The following is a 23,270-nucleotide window of genomic DNA, read 5'->3' on the forward strand; positions in this document are numbered from 1 at the left end:
TAAATATTAATTAAATTGCACAGCTTATCAAAAAACTCCCCCTTGGGTACTAGTCAAACAGTCTGTCACAAAAGGAGTGAATTGCCATTTGCAACTGTGGGCGCTTTTTCATTGGTGCACAAGACAATTTTATGCCCTAGTCTGACCCTGCCTCCAGGGGACTAATATTGTTTTGAAAGGAAAAGGGATTACAAACTTGCCACATTTTCTTTAATAATAAACTACAAACACACCTGGCCCAAGCTAGAACCAGCAAAGGTAGGCAAGTCCTTCTATTGTGTGAAGGGTCATTAAGCGGTGGGCGCCTGTTAGGTGTGTGGTCAGGTTGTGTGTGGTCGGGTGTGTGAGAGTGCAAGGGGAGCTAGAGGTTGTCTGGGGTGGGGGCAGGCACAGGTGGGAAAGCGGGACCCGAGAGAGACGGATATGGCAGACCGTGGGAGGTGCTGGAGGCGGGAATGAAACACTGCCAGTGAGTGGCTGCTAGCAGACCACAGGCTCCTAGCCTCCTGATTGGCCTCTCTCACAAGCGCAAAACTGATGCTGCACCAAAGAGAGGCTGCACCAACGTATGCATGCCCTACTGGTCAAGTCTGGAAATGCAGTGCTCAAAGTGGGCGGGCGCGGTCGGAAGCCGTGTGCCTATACTTTTTAAAATTACATTTTACTGTTCCTATACTTTTATTTAAAAAAGAAACCGTTCCAGAGTTGTTTTGTTTTAAAATAAAAGTGTAGAAAGAAGTTGAAACTTGCACTTCAGTGCACTGCACTGAACATACACTTAACAGCAGGCATGCTTGTTTGGGGGTTTGGATTGTGCGTGGCAGGGGGATGTCGATGGGGTTTGAGGGCAGCGGGGGCAGACCATCAGGGGACATAGTTCCACTACTTCTTTTCGTACACTTCGAACACTGTTTAAGTGGGGCTCTGTCCTGAAAGATAAAGCTGGCGGGGGTGGGATACTCTGACCCCTGTGAAAAGCCCACAGAGACATTGGCACACTTCTTCTTTGTGCCCCATAACAATTGCTATTTTAGAGGTCGCAACCTGAAGCCCCACCTGCTGGCGGTCAGTATCACTCACCAGATCTGGCCGGTGGTAATGTTTGCCATAATCAATGATGTGTAATGTGCCGTGGAATGACAATGAGCTTGGAAAACATTAATAATATTTGGTCTATAATATAGCCCTTGAAGCCTGATTGCTCCCACTTCTAAAGGCCTGAGAATGACGACGATATCACCTTGCTCCCTTTGAAGCACTTCACTTGTGTATAAGCGCTTTACAAATTTACAATTACAATGACGAAATAAAACCAGTCAATTTTATCGAATTTAAGGGTTCCTAATTTATCGACCCCAAGAGACGATTCAAATCAAAGTGTGTGGATTATAAAGTATGACACTCATTCCCCCCAGAAGAATGAACAACAACTGGCCCATGTCAGTGATGAGTACTAAACATCTGAGTAAACCTCCAATGGGATTAAATGACTGGATTCTGAGCCAAGTACAGGGTTCAGGAAATGACAATGTTTCTTCCTGAATATTTGAGAAGCAATGGGCTGTGCATTTTAGTTATCTAAAGAGTTTTGCTTTTGTTAACTTCATTTAGGTTTATGATGTTTGATATTCTGGTTTATCATGTATTTATCTTTGTATTTTCAATTACTTTTTAATCTTTAATGATAATCATTTTTTGTAAATTTTCTCTGGATCAAATACAACTTTACTTAACCTTGCTAGAGAGACGGGGAGAGAAAAAGAGAGAGCGACAGGAAGGCAGGAAGAGAGAGGGATATAGAAAAGAAAAAATATCTTGTGGGATTCGGAACTACTAAATTTGAAAGTTGGTATCAAGGTGCCACCTCCGTAGAGCTTGGCTGATCCATCCATTCTCATCAAGATTTCAGCGTGTTCACAAGAAGTGGGACCAAGGACCATGTATGTTGATCGTTCGTTAAACAAGACTGAATTTTTCTTTTCTTTTCTACGTTTATCGGCAATCCCATCACCAACATTAAGGAACTTCCTTGAAGACAATTAGCACATGGTGGTAGTTACAGAGCATGCTGCAGCCAATCAGAATGCTGTATACAACTACTGATATAGCCTGCAATCCCAACATGACCACTACCCATGGTCGATCATGGCCAGATCCTGTGAAACCAGCTTACTGTAAAAAGTCCACAAAGACCATGAAGAAATCCACCCCACGGCTACACACCCCACCCGAGAAGCTGGAGCAATGAGCCTCAAGCCTCGGTATCGAATAATCACCGCTGATGGATAAAATCTGTCAGCAAGAAGAAGAAAGAAGAGAGCAATTCCAACATTCGCACTCACCCTATCTCATCAACCTGCCACGGTCTTCCAGGCAGAAAACCTTGTCTCTGCACTTACCGTCTCCTCCTGCTAATGCTGCCCCTTTTCAGGCTCCGCTCCTTGGCCATAGCCTTCACCATCCCCAATCGCCCACTTGTATCACTAGTTTTATTGTTGGTAATAAACAACGAAGATGGCCTTGTGTGCCACGGTCAGCGAGCGTTGTTTGCTTGTTGATCATCTTTGCCTGTGCTTGATCCTCTCGCTGTCTCTTTAATTATGATATGATATGATATGATAGTTTATTTATATTGCGCTCGTACACAAGTGTTTCAGAACGCGACAAAGCAAGGGAGGGGAGCCTGGGGAGAACAAAAACGACCTTACTAAGCCCAGTGACATTGAGAACACGCAAGTGCATGGGAAAGGGAAAGGGGGAAAAGTGCATGGAAGGGGGATAGTGGAAAGTGCGGAGTAGAGAAGAACATATAAATAATAATAAATAAAAATAAATAGATAATAGAGGTAATAAACAGTGGTAGTGCAGCCAGAAAGTGCTGTGTTTAAGGCAGCAGACTGGTTAAGTCTGATAAGTTCAGAAAAAAAGAAAATGGGGTTGTGGGGAACTGTATGGGTACAGATACAGTCCCCAGTGCAAGGGGCGGCCAGAAGGCAGTGCAGGAGGATGAGCAGGTACCTGGGCCCAGGGGACAGAGGGTGGCCAGGTGCACAGTGCCTCTTTTCTCTTCTTTACTCACCTGTGCGTGACATAGAAATAAGGTGGTCAAAGCCAAGTGCCATTAGCATTATGGAAATCTGGGGCGTGGTGGGGGTCTCGGTAAGTCCTGAACTCTATGGCAAATGTCCTTCCCCTGCTTTTTCATTTGGTTTTGCCACCAGAAATAACTTGGAGATGAGCGCGGACCTGTGGTCACGGTCAGGGGCGGACTGGGAGCCAAAAGAGGCCCTGGAAATAATTTTCAAAGAGGCCCCATATTACCCAATTTCTGTTAGCCCACCCTCTTCCTATAAGAAAATGTGGAAATTAAATAGGTTGCCACACTAAAGAGGCACAAGGTGCAGAGGCCTCCTGGAAAATCTCCAGAGTTCCCCAAGGCCAGTCCACCCCTGATCATGAAATTTGTAAGCCATGCTGAAGGTCCCCCACCCCCACCCTAGATCGGCAAAAAATCACGGTTCGTGCCACACTCTGGGCCAGCCTAGACTACCACACATGTGCAATACACACAATAATGCTGATGCAGGGGCATGCTGCACACTGCACTAGGAGAAAGTTATAAATATGTGTTGCAATGCATTACACAGCACACTCACTGAGAAAAATTGGTTAAAAAGCCAGAGAGTTTGCAATTGTTTTGTAGGGTAACACGAGTCCAAAAACTCAATACATGCAAGTCACCAATAGTGCACAGGAACATTAATGCTTTCAATAATTTAATGCTTTGCTATTAAAAATGCCATGCCACAATAAACACATTTCCAACTGGCTGCACAATGTAGACCAGTCTAGACACGTAAAAACAAGCCATGCCAGATTAAGACATATCTAGACTGGTTGCACCAAAATGCCAGTCGAAGCGATAACTCTTATCATGGTTATTTTAGTTCAAAGTCCTAGAAAAATATACAATGAAAGCAATGGCTTGATTGGCTGCACCAAAATGCCTGTCTAGCCGCTAATAACACAATCCTGCCTGCTTAGCCCGGACATGGATGACCAGTACGATTTAGCGCACAACTCCCTCACCCCCACCAGCAAACATCCCCTTTCCCTCCCACTCCCTACCTCAACCCCCAAAATCAGCTCCTCTGCCCAGAATTACCTCTATGTCCCTCTTGCTCATCCCAGTGCTTACCTATGAGGCACCTTGCCTCATATGTAAGTAGTGGGACAGGGAAGAGTAGGGCTAGGAGTAATGAAGATTACCAATACGTAATGCAGGCATTAAACACAAGCACACACACCATTCACTCACACAAACCCAGCCACATGTACATTTACATGTGCACCCTTTTACCATACACTCACACATGCGGGCAGCCACCCATACATCATACATTCACACACATTACATCATATACATATATACACACACGCACACACATTCAAATAAAATACCTTTTCTTACCTTTTTGAATCCGTTTGTCCAGGGAACAAGGCCTTCAGCTCCCTGTAGCAGTCAGGAACACTTGTTCTCTCATGTGGAGAGGATCCGGAGGCCTCCATGGCATGGAGTGCAGGGGCTGGGAGGGGGCCTATGAGTTCAAAAAGAAATAGTGTCTTTTTGAAGTCAATCTGACTTCATAAAGAAATTAATTCTGTTACGGTTTCGTAAGTTATGGTGCTCCCTCCAACTCCATAACATGGAGGTCTTCAGCCTGGAGGCTTCCATGTCACGTGACAGCGGTCCCCACTAGGCCAGTTTCCACCTCAGCATATGATGCTTAATTATTCTAACTTTCAAACGAACGCAACAATAAACGGTGAGCTCACGGGGCTTCTTCAAGAGTGATCCATGTGGATCCAAGACACCCCAATGGCCCTTCTGTCGACCATGTGCAATAATAAGCCTTGCGACAGTGGCCCAGAGTATGCACTCCAGTAACGGAGCACATTCTCGGTTGAAAAGGCCTGATCCTTTCAGCTGCTGTGAGCTCTACATTAAGTACCACTTTTTCACGCGGGCTTTGGTGGTGAGGGCCTGCAATTCTGAGCCTCTCCAGTCCTAAGTAAAGGGACCGCCTTGAGAGGATATCAGGGTGGTTATCACCAAAGCCGGTCTGGGCCAATAGGTACTTAAGTCTAAAAGCAGTCCAGGCCTGGTGCTGTAATATGTTTTTTTTAAATGAAGCAAATTGGACGGCGGGTATTGCAGGTATTATTTTTTCCAAGTCAATGGGACCGTGCACATCACAGGTGCCTGACATCTTTTAAGACATTAATTGCAAAAGCCAACAGATTTGGCTTTTGTGTAATCAGGGGATATGCATTTGCCAGGCACTGTCATAATGGTTCCATGTGGACATAAGAGGGCCTCAGCTGGAAGAAAGTAGGAGTACCTGAGCATATGATAGCAGTGCCTGGCAAATACCTAAACACAAGCCAAATATTTTTGCCTTGGTAATACCGGTTTTGAACTGGCAAATAAAGTCGGTGAAGGCACCCTTTATTAGGACATGTTTACTGCACTAGTAACACATTTACACCTTCCATTATGCCATTAACTCTCAAAAGGCAGTTTAAAAACACTGGAAGGCCAAAGTTTGATGTTACTGCTTGTTAAAGTGAGCTCAAAGAGATCCTAGGATGATGTGTTTTGGGCAGTGAGGGTCCGACTTGGGTGGGAATGGAATTAGGATCAGCTTGGCCATGACTCGGGAGGATAGCTCAGGGCCAATGTGCTCGCCTTGGAAGCAAGATGACACGGAGCACCACAGGTTTGATCCCTGGGTCTGCGCTCAGAAACCTCTGGGTACTAAACGCATTATATATAACCTATCATATTATATCATATCATGGGCAGTCAAAGGGTTTTGTAAAGATGCAGACAAATACACAGGTGGCATGCTTGTTGGCATAAACATTTATTTAGTAAAAAATAAAGAGGAAACCCATCTTTCCCTAACTCTAAAAGTTGTTTCCCTGCCTTAACTAAGGAATAAGGATGCCATCAGAATGTCCAAGTAAAGCAAATAGTCCACCATCCTGTGTCAAAACCCATTTCTGTCCCTTACACTCTTAACTAAACTAAGGAAAAATGGGGGTCTTCTTGGTCCAGAAGAATGACTCCTCCATCTAGACGGTATAGTAATGTCCACCTCCTGTTGACAAAACAAAGAGTTCTTTACAAAAGTCAAAAACAGGAGTTCTAAAAGCTTTCCTGGATTGGTGCTCCACAAGTGCACACGAACTAAAGCCTCTCAAGTTTTCTTCCCAGTTCACAATGTTAGGGGGATGCCTCCCTCTTCCTAACTTTCTTCAGGTTCCTCAAGGTGTTTCGGTATGAAAGGGTGGGGGGGAATGACTCCCTTCCCCTAACCTTTCACAGGCTTTACAATGCAGTTCACAATTCCAGAGGAATTGCTCCCTTCCCTGGCCTTTCTCAGACTTCACAATTCAGTTTGCAATGCCAGGGGGAATGAATCCCTTCCCCTGGCCTTTCTCCGGCATTACAGTGCATTTTGCAATGCCAGGGGGAATGAATCCCTTCCCCTGGCCTTTCTCAGGGTTACAAGTGCATTTTGCAATGACAGGGGGAATGAATCGCTTCCACGGGCCTTTCTCAGGCTTCACAATGCAGTTAACAATGCCAGGGGCAATGCCCCCCTTCCCCTGGCCTTCTCTTGGATTTACTTTGCAGTTCACAATGCCAGCGGGAATGATTACCTTCTCCTGGCCTTTATCAGGCTTCTTTTGGCAGTTCGCAAAGCCAAACACATGAGCAACACAGTTCACGACACAGCAGGGGGAACGCCTCTTTCCCCTGCCTTCCCTTTGAGCAACACTGTTCACATCCCCAGCAGGGGAATTGACTTTCCTCCCCTGGTCTTCCTTTATGCTCTCAGGGTTTTCTCAAACAACCCTTGGTCCACCACTTGGACCAACTTGGTTCACTAACCTGCCAAGTATTGTCAGTTGTATGTCTCTTTCTTTCTGGGTCCAATAACTTTCGTACTCCTTCGTTATGGTTCCCAGTCTCCCTTGAACTACTGCGACGAGGAAGACGTCCCTGATCAACTTCCATGTCTCTGTATGTTAAGTAGGGCTCTTCAAAGTAACCCACATCATCCACTTTTCACTCTTCAGGAGTCCCACCAACTGCCCCGGCAACCCAAATATCTTCTAGGTGCTTGTTGGCAATCTCCGGACAGTTGTGGGTGTCTCTGCCGCTTTGTTCGGGCTTCTTGCGGCTGTTCCTGGTGCTGCTGCGTCTCTGCAGCGGCTTCTGCAGAACGGGTTGAATTTCATTTGCTCACTAGACGTACCAACTCTACTGTTCAGCTGGGTACCCATTTCTGCTTCTGCTTAGCTGGTCCACACTCAACAGACCTGTCATCAGTGTTTCCAAATGCGGGTAAGCGTTCCGGTCTTTGCTCTCCTGGCTTCTCTGCACCAATGGCATTCAAAACTCCTGGTTCCTCCAGGGAGGGCTTCTCTCCTGGGCTGACTTCTTTCTAGGACTGGACTCTATCTTCATAAGTCCTTTGTCAATTTTTATGTGATTCCACTGTCCCTGCTTATGTGGAAGGCTAGACCGCTGCTCCGGGCATACAGGAGCATGTGTCGTGCCTCCTCAGTGCTTCAGTGATTAACACTCCTGCCGTTCCTCCTAATCTCAGTACTTTCTACCTGATAATAATACATAGCGGTGCAAGTATTGCACCTACCTAAACCAGTTATGGCCAGAAACTTGAAAAAGATCACGAGTAGTATGCTCTCTGAGGAAATGCAGAAAATCATGAGCTCCACCAAGGATGAAGACCATAGTGAACATATAATTCGGATTTACAACCAAGGTATGTTAAAACTGCTAGACACTCATGCCCCCTTGAAAGACAAAAAAGTTAGACCTAACCCAAATCATCAAAAATGGTTCACCGCTGAAGCCGTTAAGCTTAAAAAGGACAAAAGAATTCTTGAAAGGAAATGGTTAAAAGATCCTTCCGAAACTAATAAAAGCAATTGGCAGACCAACTATATAAATCAAAACTAGTGGATTTGAAGAAAAACCACTATAATGACATCATAAGTACCGCGGCAAACTCCACTGGAAAACTCTTCCAAATCCTTAAATCCATAGATAATCCTACAACACTCACACCACCATTCCAACCCACGGAAACAGACTGTGAGAATGTCCAGACTGCCTTCCAAAATAAAATAACCAAAGCCAGAGATACAATCATTAGCTGCCAGACCACAAATACCTCAGCTAAGACTTTCTCTATAGAACATAACATCGAGATAAAAGCCCCTAAATTTCAATTTCGACCCATCACAGTCGACATAATGAAGAAAACGCTATCCACCATGAGGTGTACCTCGTGTTCAGAAAATGTTCTTCCCCCTAAGCTTATTCTCGAAAACCCCGATATTTTCTGCCCCTTTCTCACAAGAATGGTAAATGCCTCATTTAGAGACCATACTGTACCCAACACCATCAAAACAGTTACGGTCACTCCCTTACCAAAAAAACCAGACCTTAATCAACAGGACCCTGCCAATCTCAGGCCCATCACAAATTGCAATTTTCTGCTGAAAATTATGGATAAAATAGCCACCGACCAACTTCAAAGCTACATTGATGAAAACAACCTACTTCATCCACAACAATCTGGGTTCAGATCCAGCCATAGCACCGAGTCAGCACTACTGGACCTCCAAACTGAAATGCTTTCCATTTTGGACAGAGGCAAGTCGGGGCTGCTGATACTGCTGGACCTTTCGGCGGCGTTTGATTTGCTAGATCATGTCAAACTCCGCGAGGCCCTGGAAAAATCAGGCAATTGCTCAAAGGAAGCCATTGAATGGATCGCCTCTTTTCTACAAAACAGACAATCTAAGATTGTTTGGGGAGACAAAGCATCTAGCGCTAAGCTAGTCGACTGCGGGGTCCCTCAGGGTGCCAGCTTCTCCCCATTACTTTTTAACCTCTACATGCGATGCCTTTGCACCATGTTATCCCAGATGGGCATATTTTTTACCAACTTCGCTGATGATACCCAACTGGTATTTGAACTCAGTGGAAACCACCAAATAGACAATGATAAACTTAATACCCTTTATAACACCATCGAACACCGGATGAAAGAAAACTGGATGTGCTTAAATGGCTCTAAGACTGAGCTCATGATCTTCGGATCCCCACAAGCCAGAAAGAAATTGAGCCCTGCCTTTAACTCATTCACCATCAAAAACATCCAGATTCCAATATCAGCAAAAGTAAAGACCCTAGGTGTGTACCTTCAAGCCTCTCTTGGCGCTGAAGCACACACAAGCTACCTTAAAAAAAACTGCCAGTACCACCAAATCCTCCTAAAAAAGATCAGGCCACTGTTAGACCAAAAGAACAGCATCATCATTGCTAGGGCCACTATATTATCTAGATTGGACTACGGAAACTCCCTACTCTTGGGAGCCAACAGCAAGTGCCTGAAAAGATGCCAAACCATCCAAAACAACGCCATCAGAACGATCACTGGAAAATCATGGAGAGAACATATCTCCGGAGAAAGGAAAGCCCTCCACTGGTTGGCTATGGAGGAGAGAATCTCTTTCAAGTCTCTCACCATAGTACATTGTTGTCTTTATGGCACAGCTCCGGCCTACCTCAAGAAACAGTTTAAATGGTACGAACCGTCCAGGAGCCTCAGATCATCAAATATAGGCAAATTACAAACCATTACCACAAAAAAACAACATGGCCTTGGCAAGGCCTTCCCGACAATAGTCATCGGTAAATGGAATGACCTACCCACTTCACTAAAACTTGAACCTAACTATCTCATCTTCAGGAAAAAACTGAAAACTTTACTTTTTAAGTAAATCCTGGAAACACACTGTACCATGCTGAATTAATTCAGTTCTCTTCCGCCCAGTCCCGTCTTCATTCTCTGTTGTCCTGTCTATATGTAAGCGTTCTGATGCCCGTGGGCTTTAACGCTATATAAATAAATAAATAAATAAATAAAAAATAAATAAATAAAAGGTCCTTTTAGAATTTGGACTTTGAGGAAGGGTGTATGTGTTGGTATACGGTGGTGTGCTACAAGAGTACGACCCCCATGGGGACTATCGAGTAGTGGCCTCACCTCCCTGGCCTCATGGGACGGGACTACCCCGAGGGGAGAAGTGACGACATCCAGGGATTCATCAGAGTTCCTTTAGTTCTTCAAAGGGGCTTTTCTGGATTTGTCACAGTTGGGAAATTACCAAACAACACCCAAAAGTTGTATGTTCCTCCTCCAATCTCATCTCTCTCCTAGCTGCAGTCCAATGAAAACATTTTGGCTTCTATGCAGAGCAGGAGTTCCACCTAACAGCCAAAACTAAAAAGTACAAACTAAGATGGCAGCATTAGAAATAGTAAAGGGAAGTAGTTCTTTTGAAATGCCTAACAGCATGACGTGACAGCTGGGATATGGAGTGGGGGAGGGTGTGGTAGCCAGGTTATTGAGGGCTTGTTGGGGGAGGTCTGAGTCCTGGGGCAGGGTGAGCAGAGAATATGGGGACGTGGAAAGAGCAAGGCATGGAAGTTGGGAGGGCTTGGTGACGGGGAAAATGGGCACTGGGACAATGATTGTAAAAAGGTGGTGGAACAAGGGAGTGGCACAGAAGGGAGGACTGGAACGCAGGCTTATACCGGCTATTCATGCCCATGTTCCAGGCCTCCTGATTGGCTAGCACATGTAAGTTTACGTTTGGCTGCTGGCTTCAGCGATGGTGGCTTCAAAGTCCCGCCAGGTCTGCTTTCCTTTGGTAGGGCCAGGAAGACTCTTACAACAGGTATTGGCTTCCTGTCGCCTGCTTTTATCAACTGTGCCAGGACGTGAGCCTTGTGTGTTACCCATCACAGGTTCAGGACTCAAAGAAGGTTCCACAATCCCTGTTTGATTAAACATTGGTCCCCAAACTAGTTTGAGCTTTTAGATCCAATCATAAAGCCATCTTTCAATATGTTTTCAAGTATTGTATTGAGTCACTACTGTATTCTTCGCCGGCATGAGGAACGAGTAGCACTTATAGACCCCAAGCATTATGAGGGTACAGCATGACCATAGGGTCATGGAGGTTGGCATCTGGAAGGTGGTATCTAAGCAGTCCAGCTTACTAACCATACACTGATTCACTATTGATAGAGAACAAAGCAGATATATTAAGAGTGAGGAATAACATGTCTTGGAGAAGTAGGGATGAAAGGAAGAAGATGGTGTGGAGCAGGGAGAGGGTACGAGGAGTAGAAAACCAGAGTATACACACAAAAGAAGCCTGTGGTGCACAGGCCCACCAGGAAATCTCCAGAGTGCCATGTAGGCCAGTGCCGGAGAAACCAGTTTTGGATGATGACAAATAGAGGGAGATTTATTTGTTGCCTTACAAGGCTAGAAACAATATAGCATACGTCTAAGGGGGGCTGACCATACCAACCGGACCCATCCTCCAGACCCTTCACTTTTATTAGTCACTAGTCAGCTTATACATTCAAAACTATTCTGGAATCCATTGCTATGCCTTCTGGCAGAATATCCAGCTTCCCACAAACACAATACCTCCTTTCCTTCACATCTAGTCCTTCTTTGATATCAACTTCCGGATACCTTGTCATAATATGAGTCTTCCTTCACGGGCATATGTACCCCCTCTTTGTGTCGTCATTGGTGCTTTCTGAGTGATCCTTTGTCCGTACCTGTCCTATCTAGTCATGCGGGTCTTAAAATCTACAGTTTCTGCAAGAACCATCATTTTCCAGTTCTACTTTATGTGCATGCTTGAAAGTCCTATGGAGGATAATTATTACCAAAGCAAATCATTTAGATCACATGAAATCCACTAGAAAGAAAATAATTGAAACACAGGAAACTGATACTGTAGAAGCAAGTAGGATAGTTTAAGTTTGGGGGGAGAGAGTTGTCCATTTTCTAAGAGCAAGTCTTGTTTCCATGTTACTTGTTACATTAATGTGCTTTCCACTATGTGCTGAATTAAATTGGGCCTCATTACGAGTTTGGAGGTAGCCATGCCGCTATTTGCGGCATCGCAGCCTCCAAACTCGGGTCCGGTACCGGGTTCCTTGAATGAGGAATTACCGGGTGATTCCAACTTTGGAGGACCCGGTAATTCCTCATTCAATTTACCCATTCCCCATTCCCATTTGAGCCCCCAGAGGGCTCAATGGCAATGGGGAGGGAGCTAATAGCAGGCCCGTTAATATCGGGCCCGTTATTAGCTCCCTGGTCCTTTAGCGGGTCTCGCTAAGGTCAGCTGGTTTTACCCACTAACCCCTTACCGCCACACTCGGAATGAGACCCATTGTGTTTCTAACTTTTGTTGCGATCACTATTACAAATTTAAAATGGCTGCCGCTGTTTGTGTGGTTATAGAATGGAGACATGATGCCTTGGCTGCCTCAGACATAAACTTCACAATGCTCCCAAGCCATCACGGAGGCCATGTTTGCAAGCATTGGCAAAGCCATTAGGCCAGAGCTTTGCCAATATAGAGGGTACGATTTTTGTTTTGTAAAGCACCCACAAGACCATAAAAGTCATACCCTCTGCATTTGAGAAATAAGACCTAGTGGCTTTGGCAATGCTTGTTTTCTTTGATTCATACTACAGCACACTGCTTCGATTTGCACAATGCTTTATGGCACACTTGCACAATCCACTGGCATGTACCGTTTTTTTGTAACACAATCGCATTAGCATGTTTTATTTTTGCAAAACTTCATCTGACGTCTTCTGACCACTTATGTGGATTCATGTTGTTATTAATCTGAGTGAAGTAAACTATTATGAGGCATTAACTGGATATTAATAATAACAAGAGTGCACAGTCACACAGCAAGTCCAGTCCAAAGTCACTTTGAATTGGACCACAGACAGATACCGCCAACACTATGCTTCCCGGGAGGTGGGGGGGGGGGTGGTCTGGCACCCAGTCCAAGAGGTGGATTTGCTCCAACTTTAAAATATAATTCCAACTATTTCATTACATGCTTCTACTATAAACATAGGCCCACACAGTGAATTATTACAGTTTATAATACAAAGTACATGAGTATGTGAAACTGAAGCTTTTATATACAATCTACTGCTGAATGGACTTGGTGTGGGGGCAGCAGGGCGGTTTCATCACATGACCTTTGGGAAGTGCAGTGTGGAGATCTTGTTTTTATCTGAACCAGGTTTTTTCAGCGCTTGCTCAAAAAGGCACCACAAAACATTTTAGAAACATGAAGTGAATACGTGCGTCTGTATAAGATTCCCACATAGCGCAACAAATGCCGTGTGCCCGGGCAGATGGTGTCTCACCCACCGGGCGGAATCTCTTTTCACCAAGCAGAAAAAATTAGGCGGAGCAGGATTTCAAATAGTAATTTGTGTCTGCCATGATGAACAGAAAAACATGCCCCCCCCTTGTTTACCGCTTGACTTTCACATTCTTGCCCAGTGTTCCACCAGGCAGAAGCAAGCTTGGTGGGAGAATGGAGGCTCAGTGCAGCACCACTATCCATTGTAAACAGGACTGTGGCCGCCTCCACACTCTGGGGCGTGTGGGGGGACCCTGTAAATCTTCACCCAAAAATACATCGCCAAATTGCCCCACTCTCCCGCCCGTGTTATTGGCTCGCCGCTTCCTGTTTCTCTGCTTCCTTCAATGTGTTCTTCCCCCTATGATTATAAAGCGGTCCATTGCTTCCCGAAGCTGGGTTTGCACTCAATAAATACTGTGACGACTCTGAGGTTGTTGTCCCTCCTCCCTTACGGAGAGCCCCATGGGGCCAGGGCGGTGCGTCCACAGTACAATAGTCCCCCTGGAGGTGTTGCACCAAGGGAGGATCACATGGGAAGGAATCCCCCTATGGGATTGGGGACGACCATCACCAGAGAACATGGTATCACCACGCTTTACTACCTCCAACCCCTTCTCCAACTTTAAATCCTCCTTCCCCCTCCCTGGACAGGACTGATATATTTTGTTATGAAATCAGTCCACCTAATCTACATAACAACACTGAAAACACAGATAATACAAACTATCCTGTGTGTAGCTTTAAGGCTGGTACTGTGACAAAGAAGATGGCCGCGAGTACAAGGATCACTCGCAAGAAGCAGAATGAGCAGTCTAGTTTCCAAAGGCCAGTGATTGGCCCTAAGCAGTACATCAGTCTCAGGCAGGAATTCAAAGAGAGTTCAAGCTCAGGCTCAAACCGAACCGCAGGAGAGTGGCGAGAAGGTGAGAGCGATCCCCCGTAGAGGAATAGCGTGAGCCGTGCAGGAAAGCAGCTGCCTCGAGCCACAGGACCCAGTGAAGCGCAGAAGAGCCAGAACACCAGTTGGAGGAAGGCTTCAGTCTGTAGAGCCAATGCAGCCCCGGGCTGGATGCCCGAACACTTCCTGAGCCTCCACAAGGGATACAGCTGCCCGGGGACTCCGGTACCACCGAAAAGGAAGCAAACAGGTAAGCAGGTTGCCCGGGAGCTGTGAGAGTTCCAGGGGAGCCACAGAGTGTGCTCAGAAACTGAAAAGAGAGGGTCTTGGATCATGAAGTGAATAATAGACAGTTGTATACTTGGCAGGAGAGTGAACCAAGCGGATAGAACGCAACAGTAGGAGTCTGGGACCTGCACTCAAAAGAGAGGTTCTGGGACCCTGATGCGAAAATGAGACAGTTGTATATTTGGCAGGAGAGTGAACCAAGCAGATACAATGCAATGGTGCAGGTCTTGGACACGCACCCAAAAGAGAGGGTTTTGGACCCTAAAGCAAATAAAAGACAGTTGCATACATGGCAGGGGAGTGAGAGAGATGATCTGGGACCCTGAAGAAAACAAGAGAGTTGTATACTTTGCAGGAGAGTGAACCAAGAGGACCCACACCCTTATGAGAAGCCACCTTTTAAAGCAAAGAGGCTCTGGACCCCTGTAAGAGGAAATGAAAAAGCCCAAGAGAGAACACTTGCTTGACAGGAGAGTGAACCAAACCGTACCCATAGGAGAGGTTGAGAACAAGAAGGAATAGAACCCTATGACTGAGAAGATAAATCCTATGCTTTGTAGTTGAGTATGGCAAGCTGCCAATGACATAAGAACTGTGAAGCCAAGACGCAGCTTCTCGTAAGTTATCCAGCAACTTTTGAATAAAAAGAAGTCTAGGGGAAAGGAGCACAACCCCAGCTTTAGAATCTTATATTTTTAAACATTATTTTGCATCACTTTTTACTACCAGCGAAACTGGGAACTTTTCTGTTGATTGGAAACTTCAAGAATACTATTTGCCTTGATAAGAGATTATCCTTGCACAGTTTAAAACCAGCCGGCCCTTGTGGGACCCGCTAAGGGACCTCCTAATAGGGCGGTACGGGGTTAACAGCACGGGTGACCCCCTACCACCAGGGTCGGAATGACTCCCATTGGTTTTTTTTTAACACATGTAATTTAAATATTTGCCCTCTGCTAAAGATGGATGGCCTGATTCACAAAAGCATTTTTCAATAAGGGTATCCCATTAAAAACGCTTTGTAATCTAATTGAAAAATGCTTTTGTAAATCAGGCCCTGTGTGTGCTCTTTAATCTTCACAAATCTATACTGTTTAGAAATCTCTGAAACTGGCACTGCTTGTGCTACGGGTGTTTATAATGTATAGTGCACGCGTTCAGGGACACAGCCACCCACCCGCATAAAACTGCATCAACAAATCACTAATCGACTTCATAACCCGCTTCACCTCTGAATCCCACGAAAATAATTCGGTCCAGCTGGGCACATAATCAGTCTCCTTGGCCCGCCTGCCCTCCTGCCAGTCTATCACAGCGCCCATCCACTCAGCAGATCTCCACGGGTCGCTAGCAGGGATTTAGCTGCCCTACCTACCTTCATACTGGCTAAAACACACATGCCTTCTAAAGATCCTCCTTCAATCCCCATACCTCGGACTTCAGTCCTTCAAGGGTGTTCACCCCACAGCGCTTTGAGGCCACAGCGCTATACAAATGCCATATAACATATCAAATAAAATTCCCTAGGAGAGCTGGGCTATATTAAGTGCTGTATAGGGAAATTGAAATGGTCAGCTGTCCCATAGAAATGACTTAGAGATCTGGGAAACAAAGTATGTGGTCATTGGTATCATGGAAATTCTACGAGGGACTGTCTCCATGCCAAACAATAGGGTCTGCAGACATTATCTACGAAATACGCAACAGCAACGAGACGTATTCGACCAATAAGGTCCTACTAGGAGGGACTTCAATTTGCCGCCAAACACGCAGATGCAGAAGGACCATAGCAACACGGAAGGACGTGAAGACGGAAGAACAGGAGCGGAAGAAGCTTGTTCTGGAATATGCAAGGCAGTGAAGGACCTGGGCCTAAAGCAGCCACTCACAGTGAAGCGATGTGAGATATATGAGGTGGGCTTGGAAACAACACTATTGGAATGCTGGTGCGGAGAAGAGTGGTTGACACTTCACATCCAGAACAAAAGGTGTGAATTAAGAAGAGGAATGTGATATGCATTAAAGATGAAAACACCAATGTCTTCACAAAAGATGCACATTTTGCAGATCAGTTTATCAGATATTATGAAACCCTGAACAAAATAAATAATAAAAAGGAAACCCAGTGATTCCCAAGAGGGTAGAGATTCTGCTGAAATCACTTTTGGCAAAGAATATAAAATGCCTGTAAAAGAACATTCAAATCACAGAGAGGGCGCTACACATTGAATGAAGCCAATGCGCTTTTGACGTATAGAGATGGGAGAGATTCCCACATTACTGAGGATGGAGGACCTCTGATCTACTTCGAACAGGATCAATTGTTTGTGGGCCATTTGACCTTCAATCGTCATCTGCAGCTCCTGTTCCTCTTCACCCCTCACTCCATTGGTTATCGGGCCAGTTCCTTAATTACTCATTCCTCTCATTGTATGGGAGACACCATTTCCGTGATTAGATCTACTCCACGTAGATTCAGAAAGACCGTAGCAGGTGGTGGCAAAAAAAGGAGTCTGGAACTACTTGAGGTTGAGGGCTACAGAAACTTATTTCAAAGAGAATATTTCAGGGGTGAAGAAGAACACATGGGATTCTCTTACCTAAGTGTTGTCTGGGACCACATTAAGTAGAAAACCCTAAAAACCAAAGCTCAACTGACACTGAAAGATTGCAAAAGAAATGGTAGAAGGACTACACACACTGCTCATTCATCCAAGGGTGCACAACCTTTGGGCCAGTATTTGAATTCTCCACACCAATCACTGTTCTCACCCGTCCCTCAAACAGCGTTGACTCCTCAAAAAATACACAGGCTAGGCCTCATTTCCAGCGATTTCTATTGGCGTTACTCAATTTCGACTGGAGATCGTCCTCGTAGGCTGCTTCTATGCCAATAATTGGATCCCTTTTGGTGGGAAATTGAAAAAGGAAGCCTTTGAAACCTTCCGAAACCCAAAGAAAATAGCTGGCAAATGGTTTTCCTAGGATCGTACTCCTTTCGACACTTCCATATCCTTAACCATCATGACCGCCTACTCCTTGACCTCCCATTGGCCACTAGATCCAAATAATTTATGTGATAGTGGAAAAATATCTCAAAACTCTCTGACTACATGTGTTGGGATTTGGTGTCATACACGAAATTGACCACAGACACATGAATAATAATCAGTCCTTACTGTTGAATTAAACCTTGAAAGGCCTTACCACGTGGGAACAGCGTACAGATGAGTTACCAAGAATTCATGTCACAAAAATCAGTGGTGCACACTCATTTTAACATGCATCACTAATTTTATTGACTACTCATGGTAGCTCATTCTCCAGGACTGCTATTAATAAATACCCTAATAATTAAGCAATATAACCCAAGCAGTGAGGGCATTACTGGGCCAGGTCATGCCCCAGGCCAGTTAGAGCGCAAGGGTTTTAACGATAGTCTGGGGCATTACCTGTCCCTGTAATGTCCCCCTGCAAGGGTTATATTGCTATTAGTATGCCGGACCGTTGTACCAGAATACTAATACTGTTTTTTTTTAACTGTTTCTCAACTTTAAAAAAAAACTACAAAACAAGATGGATGCCATAGATCGGGGAGAAGGGAACTACCAGTAGTCCCTTCTCCCTTTCAATGGTTGGCCAATGCCATGTCAGGGATGCGCCAGGAACACTAGTGTTCCTGGCATCGGCGAGGGCCGATGCAGGTGCAAGGTAAGTGGGGTAAGGGACAGGGATTTGGAGATGAGAAAAATGGGGGGGGGTTGAGGGAAGGGACATGGAGGAGAGCGCACTAACATGATTCCTGGCGAGGGAGGATGGCAGCTCCAGCTCCACTGTGGCTCGGAGCAGAGGTTTTACTCTGTTCAGAATGTCCTGATTGGCTGGGAGGCTGCCAACCTCTCCCATCCCCCTCCACCCGACAGGGTACTAATAATAATTATAATTTCTGCAAATCATGTCTTTATGTCATCATTGAATCAAATAGGAGTTGCTTTTCATGTTGACTCATTCTGGCGAATCTTGATGCACGCGATACACAGGAGTTACAAAATCTTCATGTTGGAATAATAAAAGGTGATTTCCCATTCAATTAACTCCAACATATCCCATTTTTAGTGCATATAGATCTTGCACACATTGCCACATGCACGCGTCATGGCCACGATTGGAACTCAAGACATTTCACTCCTCTTTCCAACATGTCTCAATCTGCCTCAACAATGAAGTTGACATTGTCTTACCTTTCTCTTCTCTTAATACACCACAACTTTTTCTCCTCTTATTTTCTTCTTCTTTAGTTATCGAACTTGTCAAATGTATAGCATTACATGTAAAAGCCTTGATGAAGTGCTGGTATGTGATGCAACACGTGTCCACAAAAGGACTACGCTTCAGACACAAAATGTTCTTCAGTTTTCATTGTATAGTGTTGCTGGAGCAGTACTCTACATTCACAGCATGTTTGCAAACCTAACAGTGGCCCACATTGTAACATTTCAAATATAACTATATGCCATTTGATTTCAGCTGGGTGTCCTTGACAGGTTGATAGGTTAGGAACATATGGGAAATAAAGAGAGAAAACAGCAACCAGGAAATATGAGGCAGGAAAAGTGTAGGAACAATTGCTTGTTAACTTGTCAAGAAACAGAGGGTGATATAAGGACAAACCATTCAAGCATTATATGGATTGAAGTACCTATCATTGAAAACAGCTGGGCTTGAAAAGATATTGACCCACTGTCAAAGACATCTCCCACATCTTATCTCAACTATGCTTGCTTTCTGTTTATGGTAATTAGATTTGAAAAAAAATTGTAAAATGGGAAAAAGTTCTGAAAAACCTTGGACTGCCAAATTGGTTTTTAGAACAATATTAAGCTAATCTACAACAAACCAGAACACACCTATCTCACAGTACACAATCACTATAAAAAGATTTTTTTCTAAGCAGTGGATTCACAAAGAATGTCATTTTCAGGTGCAAATTGTAGGTCAATTTACCTATCCTGGTCATAACTCACCGCCGTAAGCGGTGTTCATGGTGAAAATCGGCGAAACCTATGACTGTCATAAAAATCACCGCAAATTACAACGGATTTGGAAAAGAGAACCAGTTGCAAACAACATTTGCGGTGTTCAAAAAGAACCCGTATTCAGCATGGGGTTGCACTGTATCGGGGACAGGAAAACATTCATTTCACGCAAGAGAATTTTAAAATGTTGTCCCTTTCTCCAAAAAAGTTTCCGATCGCATAAACCTTTGCACCCCAGGGAGTGCCCACATTTGGTTGTCTGGTCGGTACTGTCTGGTAGCGACTGGCGTCTGCATAACCCTATCCACATGCACGTGGCCTTACTCTAGAGTTATACATACATGCTTCTTCCATGTTAGTAACAGTGTTTGCAAAAGTGCAAATGCTTTTGTAAATTGCCATAATTTGCAACAGTGTTTGCAAAAGACGTGCAAATCCTTTTGTAAATTGCCATAATTTGCAACAGTGTTTGCAAAAGACGTGCAAATCCTTTTTTTTAAATTGCCGTAATTTGCAACAGTGTTTGCAAAAGACGTGCAAACCCTTTTATAAATTGCCGTAATTTGCAACAGTGTTTGCAAAAGACGTGCAAATCCTTTTGTAAATTGCCGTAATTTGCAACAGTGTTTGCAAAAGACGTGCAAATCCTTTTATAAATCGCCATAATTTGCGCTATAGAAAATGTGAATTCAAATGTCTACAACACACTTTTCTTTGGAATTTTTGTTTTGAAATGTCCGCTAAATGGATTTAATTTGTTTCCAAACGCAACAAGAAAACTTACAGGGCCATGAAAGCAAAGCCCTGATTAGCAAATGCAGCTGTTTAGTAAATTCTTGACTCCGGAGTTCAGTTAAATTAAATCCCTTTATTACAACAGGCCAAAAAGTTCAACAGTTCAACAGAACAAGAGGGAGGAATGGACCAGCAAGCATGAGTACACACTCGCTAGTGTTAATCGAAGTCACTGTGAGGAAGATCTTTGCATTATCTTGGAATCTACTTTGAAAGAATGGCTATGGTTTTACAACATGCCCCATATTTCTCCCTTAAATCTTTTGAAACCTTCAAATGCATACCGCGTGCCGGGGAGGCGGGGTGAATTAAGAAGTCCCAAGCCCTGTGGTTAGATTATACAACTCAAGTGGTCTACACAAGGGCCCTGGAGCATGAAAGCATGTGAGCGTACTTGAGGAACCTTACAGAGCAGGGATGGATGCACTTGTGAGACCGGGTACTTATTGTGAACGACCCGGAGAGAGCGTGTAAGTGGATTTACACCGAGAGATCAGATACCCAAAGAGCTGTGTCGAGGCACAGACTTATACCGCTTCCACAAAGATGAGTGAAAATTGCACTTGCGCTCTACCATCAAGTCCGGCAAATCATAAATGGGGGGAGGATTAAGTTGGAGGTGTCAGTTCGGTCCCAGAGATTCACCAATTGGCAGGCATTATAGTACAAAAATACACAAAAATTTATATGAAACCTATTAAAAATTGTAGGATACGTTTGTTATGAACTCATGTTGCTCCTAGCAAAAAAATGTATTTTTAGAAAAAAGGAAACATACGTTCAGGAAAGGAAAGAAAGTGGCGGAGGGCCCTTTAACACAACGTAAATTATAAGTGGACTAATCACTGCATGTCATGTTTCAAGAAGTAGTTGAATTATTGCTAAGTGTGTTTATGTCCAATTGTATCATGCCGGGGAAGAGACCAATGAAGGTGCTATGTTTCTGTTTGGTTGGTGTGTCGGGCGGGCAACGCAGTCTGCGTGATTACTTGGGTGTTTGTCATATCATCTCGCAACAATTCACTGATACTCCATTTATCTATAATTCTTTCATTGCAAACCACTTCATTTCAAAAGTCATTTTTCTTTACCTTTTATTAAAATGCTGAATTGTTCGAAACCTTTTTGCTCAAAGTGACTTGGTACCTATCCATAACAGACTCCTTAATCTTGAAATGTACTGAAACTCGAATCTTGCACAGAACCTTTCATCTAACCCCACCAGATCCAAATCTAACCCTAACTAAGAATCTGAACCTTATTTTGCCACTAATCCTTGATCAATACGAACCATCACCCTAACCCTCACATAACCCAAATTACATAACCCAAATCATATTGCTATCCTTGAATGTGACCCTTACCTTCTACAAACACCATATCTGTCACTGTCCCTCAAGGATCTGCCCTGTCCCCAATTCTCTTTAACATCTACATGTTCCCATTGCTGGCTCTTATCCGCTCCTTCGGCTTCAGATGCTACATATATGCCAATGACACCCAGATCCTTGTTTGTTTAGATCTTGACCAGGGCGGGTCGTCTGGGGCGCTGTGCAGTTGCCTGGAGGCCGTAAGGAGCTGGATGGACCGCAGTTGGCTAAAGCTGAACGGGACAAGACTGAGATCATGGTGGAGGGGGTTATCTCTGACTCTATTTTCTTTTCTCCCTCTTACTGTCCTTCTTTAGGGGATTTTCCTCGGCCAGTAAAGGATGTAAACAATCTGGGTGTGGTATTTTCTTCCTCTCCTTTGATGGCTTCCCAGATTAGCGCAGCATGCAAAATTGGCTATTTTACCTTGAGGGCCCTGCGCAAAGTATTGCCTTTTCTTCCAGACCCTCTTTCGCTGTTGGTCGTTGCTTCTTTGATTAACAGCCATATTGACAATTGTAAGGCGCTATACCTGCCTCAACCATGTGGATTAATCCATCGGCTTCAACTTCTCCAAAACATGGTTGCCTTGGTTGCCACTGGCACCCCTTTTGGGGCACACATTAGCCAAGTGCTCAGGGCCTTGCATTGGCTCGGTGGCTGCCCTCATTAAGTTTAAATCCTTCTGTATAGTCCATCGCGACTACTATCATCAAGGCCGCAAACTACATTCAGGAGAAATGTGTGCATTATATTCCAGAGAGACCTTTGAGATCTAGCTCGTCTCGCTGTCTGGTGACCCCTAGATATCGCAGAGTGAGACTTGGGCGCCATGCTTTTTCAATAGCCGTATGCACCCTTTGGAATGAGCTGCCCTTCATCTTGAGAAGTACTGAGAGTCACCTCTTATTTCGTACGTCCCTCAAAACTTTATTATTTCAGTCCAGTTTTTGAGTAAAATCCTTTCCTCCTATTACCTAACACATCCTCACCCCAAGATGCCTATGGTGAGCGTGTGAGTTACAAGTTAGATAACATAACATAACTATCCCCGCACCTTGAGATAACCTTGCGTTCATACTGTCCCTAATCCTAATTTTTATAATCCTTATCCTAATTCTTTACCCTAACTTTAACCCAAACCATAATCCTGAAGCTATCACTTACATCATAACCTAATCCTGAAGCTATCACTTACATCATAGCCTAATCATGCAGCTATCACTTACATCATAACCTAATATTGAAGATATCACTTATATTGAAGCTATCACTTACATCATAACCTAATCTTGAAGCTATCACTTACATCATAGCCTAATCCTGCAGCTATTACTTAAATCATAACCTAATCTTGAAGCTATCGCTTACATCATAGCCTAATCTTGAAGCTATCACTTACATCATAGCCTAATCTTGCAGCTATCACTTACATCATAACCTAATCTTGAAGCTATCGCTTACATCATAGCCTAATCTTGAAGCTATCACTTACATCATAGCCT

At 44.3% G+C, this 23,270-nt stretch overlaps 1 protein-coding gene across 1 annotated transcript in view; it reads left to right on the forward strand.

Moving 5' to 3' along the window:
- The window catches only part of WNT2B (Wnt family member 2B), a 255,201-nt gene that overhangs the window by 33,416 nt on the left and 198,515 nt on the right, over positions 1 to 23,270 (forward strand). The gene's annotated exons all lie outside the window — the stretch shown is intronic.

Source organism: Ambystoma mexicanum, chromosome 13 (assembly GCF_040938575.1).
Source record: "Ambystoma mexicanum isolate Mex_15411 chromosome 13, UKY_AmexF1_1, whole genome shotgun sequence".
NCBI classification, from domain to species: Eukaryota; Metazoa; Chordata; class Amphibia; order Caudata; family Ambystomatidae; genus Ambystoma; species Ambystoma mexicanum.